Below are 4,577 nucleotides of genomic sequence, written 5' to 3'. Positions count from 1 at the left end.
ATGAATAACACGGATAAGAATATTTCCTGTGTTATTGCGTCGTTTTTTTCTCTGTCGGGAATATTCTCCGTGTTATTCAAGTGTTATTGTGTATTATTCATGCGTTATTGTATCATGAGAATATTCTTAGTGTTATAATAACACAATAACACATCAATAACACATGAATAACACGCAATAACACATGAATAACACGCAATAACACATGAATAACATGGGGAGGAATATTCCCCGTGTTACTACGCCGTTTTTTTCTCCTATCGTGCGTGGCGTGATTTTATTAGCTACGCACGATATTTCTAAGTCCTTAGTACTGATGTAATATTTTATCTCGGGAAAGAGAAAGAAGTCGATCAAAAATGCCGCAATGTGACTACATTGAGCTTCATCGGAAGCGCCATGGTTACCGCCTTGATCATTTCAAGCGAAAGAGAAAGAGGGAGGCTAGGGAGGTCCATGAAAGAGCTGCTTATGCCCAAAAGGCTCTCGGTATCAAAGGGAAAATGTTCGCGAAGAAGCGTTATGCTGAGAAGGCGCTGATGAAGAAAACGCTTGCTATGCACGATGAGTCAACAACCAACCGAAAGGTTGATGATAACGTTCAAGATGGGGCCATTCCTACGTACCTTTTGGATCGTGATACCACTACCTGAGCCAAAGTTTTGTGCAATACAATCAAGCAAAAAAGGAAGGAGAAAGCTGGGAAATGGGAAGTCACATTACCAAAAGTAAGGCCTGTTGTTGAAGATGAAATGTTTAAAGTTCTACGATCCGGCAAGCGTAAAACAAAGCAATGGAAGAGAATGGTCACGAAAGCCACATTTGTTGGTCCCGATTTCACGAGGAAGCAGCCAAAATATGAGCGATTTATTCGTCCGAGCGGTTTGCGGTTCATGAAAGCTCATGTGGCTCACCCTGAACTAAAATGCACTTTTAATCTCGAAATAATTGGAGTCAAGAAAATCCTAATGGTTTTATGTACACCTCATTGGGTGTCACAACCAAAGGAACTGTCATTGAGGTGAATGTGAGCGAGCTTGGACTGGTCACTCCTGCAGGAAAAGTTGTGTCGGGTAAATATGCACAAGTGACCAATAATCCAGAAAATTATGGCTGCATCAATGCTGCTCTTCTTGTCTGAGGTATAGATAAGTTGGAGAAAGAAACAGTTCTGAAACTCATGCATTTAACTTTTGCTTTATTTCAGTTTTGTTCTCTTAGTCTGATTTAGTTATGTTGGGTTTGTAATTCTCTCTTGTAGTGAAAATATTGATTCAGATTTAGTAGATATATGTTGGAAAATGATTACTTTGATTAAGTTGCTTTTTTTTGGGACAAATATAAATATATATATATATATACATTATGTTGCGGCTAGTTTCCCGCTCTGGATAGGGTTTGATTATCGTTGATTTATTTTCAGTGATTTAGCTAGTTTTTGGTGTTTTGTTAGATAGTTTTGGTCCTTCAAGTTGTTTCCCTATAGTTTTTCTGTCATTTTGGTATAATTTTTTCTGGGGTTTGATTTTGTATACTACTGCATTGAGTTTTTCACTGTTTCATTAGCAGCCTTGCTTTAATTTCCTGAGATGGCTATGTCAATATTTGCTGACATGTTGAGAGGAAACAATGTTGCTGATACTTCTAACCCGGTCATCCCACAACAAGTACACACTGAGTTTCAGGATGGGTTAGAAGTTGATGGTTTACTGAAAAAGAGCTGACCACAATGGGGGCAAACATGCCCTTTTCTTCTATGTGGGGAAACCTTCCAAACTTATTAAAAGTATAAAGTATGCACTTATTGGGAAGTTCACCTTTGGACACCTTGAGATGGATTTAATAAGGACATTTTATTGAAAATCTGAAGTTAATTGAAGAATGGAATGTCGGAGCAATGGATGCAAGATGTATAGTCATTAAATTGGGAAGAGAAGATGATTATTCAAGATTGTTTTGTATTATGCCTTGGTACATAGAAAATGTGAAAATGAAGCTCCTTAAGTGGATTGGATCACATTTCCTGGTTTGAACTTCACTACTACAACCAAAAAATCATTTATTCACTTAGATCAATCTTTGGCAAGTCTATGAAAGTAGACCTTGCCTGATAGCTTCAGTAGGCCCCAACAGCTAGAGTAATGGTTAAGAGGGATATCACAATGCAAAACATGATAAGGTGCGGTAGGGGACACAAAATAATGGGTACTATCAAAATATTGAATTTTAATATAAACCAAAATATTATAACAAGTGCAGGATGTTTGGGCACCTTCTTGAAAATTGCTTTGTTGCACATCCTGAGTTGAGGAAAACTAATAACATAATACATGTACATGAAGACCATCCAAAACAACAGTAAGATCCAAATTTGGCTAATAGAGATGACCTACAATAACATGGATTGGAAGGTGTTGCAGTGGGTTTTGAAGGTTTCTGTGATGTCTTGCAAGAGGGCACACCTGATAATAATGTGGAGAATGTGGATGCACAACCTCACACTAGTCAGTAGGTTGAAGGAGATTCTCAAGCGTTGGAGCACAATCAACTGGGAGATGGTGAAACACAATTTAGACTGGTTGAGGCTGATTTAAGGGGTACTCAAGAAACCTTGGAGAGTGAATGGTAGGTTCAGAAATCAAAAAAGTAGAAAGGGGAAGCTCACATAGAGTTAAATTATATGGACCCAAATGTTATTTAAGATTCAATGACAACTCATCAACATGTATCTTAGCTAATATAGATGATGGTCCACTCTTTAGGCTCACTACGGGTTGTAGAATCATTATTAATGGTTAATTTTATGATTTGGAATATTAAAGAAATTTCCAAGAGGGATGCCACTAACAAGGCGGTGAGTCTCTATAGTCTCATCACATGAGGTGTTTTTCATTATTAGAACTAATGGTTACAATGGTTAATGTCCTAAGAACTATAAAGAGGTTGGGTAGACACAAACATCTCTATGATTGTAATTTGAATATTTGGCTCTGTTTGAAAAAGGATATTAAAGTTATCTTGCTACATGACAAACCTCAAGTTATTCATATGGAAATTCAATTATGTAATCAGATGGTTCAGGTTATAGTAGTTTATGTTGGTTGTCTCCCTGTTTATAGGGGAGGTTGTTTGGGTTGAGTTGCTTTGTATTAGAAATTAGAATAATTTCCCTTGGCTTGTTGGTAAAGAATTCAATGTACTTGCATCCCCACGTGAGAAGAAAGGAGGTAGACACCCATGTAGGAGAACTATGAAGAAATTCAATGAGAAGATAACTTTAGCAGGTTTGTTTAATGTTGATTTCACTGGTAGCAAATTCAATTAGCATAGAAGGAAAGAATTCGAGAGGCTTGATAGAGTTCTCCTCACAAAATTTTGATTGGACAGTTTTTCTTACTGAAGTGGTTCATTTGAGTAGGTCCTATTTTGATCACTCCCTCCTACTTATTAAATTGGATAACATGCATAAACTAAACATTAAACAGCTCTTATTTTTGAATGTATAGACTACTCATCAGAACTTTGACAATCATGTATAAGCTACTTGGCAGAGGGTGGGGAACATGTCAACCCTTAGTGAATCTATGGTCTCAACATAAGTAAATGATAACTACTTGGAAAGCTTGGAACTGGAAGTTTTTTAAGGATATCTATAAGAAGGTTCAGGATGTTGAGGCTCTGGTTGCCAGCATGAAGGTGTAGTATGAAAATGAATTGGCTCAAGAAACTGATGTTATCAATGTACAGAATTCACCATTCAGTAGGAGATTGAGTTCTATAAACAGAAATCTACCCAATTTTTTTCATGCATGTATAAAGCACTAAAGAAGAACCAATGCTATTCTTAAAATCAGGGATGATCTGGAAATATGGATCTATTCTCAACAACAGATTGATGCTAGTGCAGTTAAGTTTTTTCAATATTTATTTAAATAAATTTATGTAAATGCCAAGGATATGGACAATAATCTCATCCCCAATGTTGAGCATCTTACAACTGATATGAATCTAAGCAGAATACCTTTGGAGGAAAAGGTGTGGAATGCTTTAAAGTCAATTTGATCATAATGCTTTAAACTCAAATTCATTATGATCAAACTCAATTCAAACCAATTCCAAGTCCAATTGACCCACATTTGAGTCCAATTTCAACCTAAATCAGAAAGCCCTAATTTGGCCTAAAACCAAAATCTCACCCAATTGAACCCTGATGGCTTCACCTCCAAATTTTACATTCAATCATGAGAGCATGTTATGTAAAAATTCCTTGCTTCCATCCAGAAATTCCTTACAAATATTACCTCATGAATATTTAATAAGCTATTGTATTGTCCTAATTCTTAAAGATACCTAGAAGCATATATGGGAGAATTTCAGGCCAATTTGCTTGACCACTGTAGTGTCCAAAGTGATTAGTAAAATACTGGTCTACAAGATTCAGCCTATTCTGAATGAATTGGTGTGCCCACGACAGTCTACTTTCATTCTTGGTAGAAGTATTATTGATAATGTTCTCATTGCGTAGAAGCTGATACAGATTTGGATTGCAAATGTACAGGTGGAAATGGAGTGCTCAA

At 36.6% G+C, this 4,577-nt stretch overlaps 1 pseudogene; it reads left to right on the top strand.

Moving 5' to 3' along the window:
- The first annotated feature begins 359 nt into the window (after nt 1-359).
- LOC110030409 lies at nt 360-1,141 on the top strand (annotated as a pseudogene).
- Nucleotides 1,142-4,577: the final 3,436 nt, after the last annotated feature.

Source organism: Phalaenopsis equestris, unplaced genomic scaffold, assembly GCF_001263595.1.
Source record: "Phalaenopsis equestris unplaced genomic scaffold, ASM126359v1 Scaffold000715, whole genome shotgun sequence".
NCBI classification, from domain to species: Eukaryota; Viridiplantae; Streptophyta; class Magnoliopsida; order Asparagales; family Orchidaceae; genus Phalaenopsis; species Phalaenopsis equestris.
Note: the sequence above shows the minus strand (reverse complement) of the source record. Positions and strands in the feature narration are given on the sequence as shown.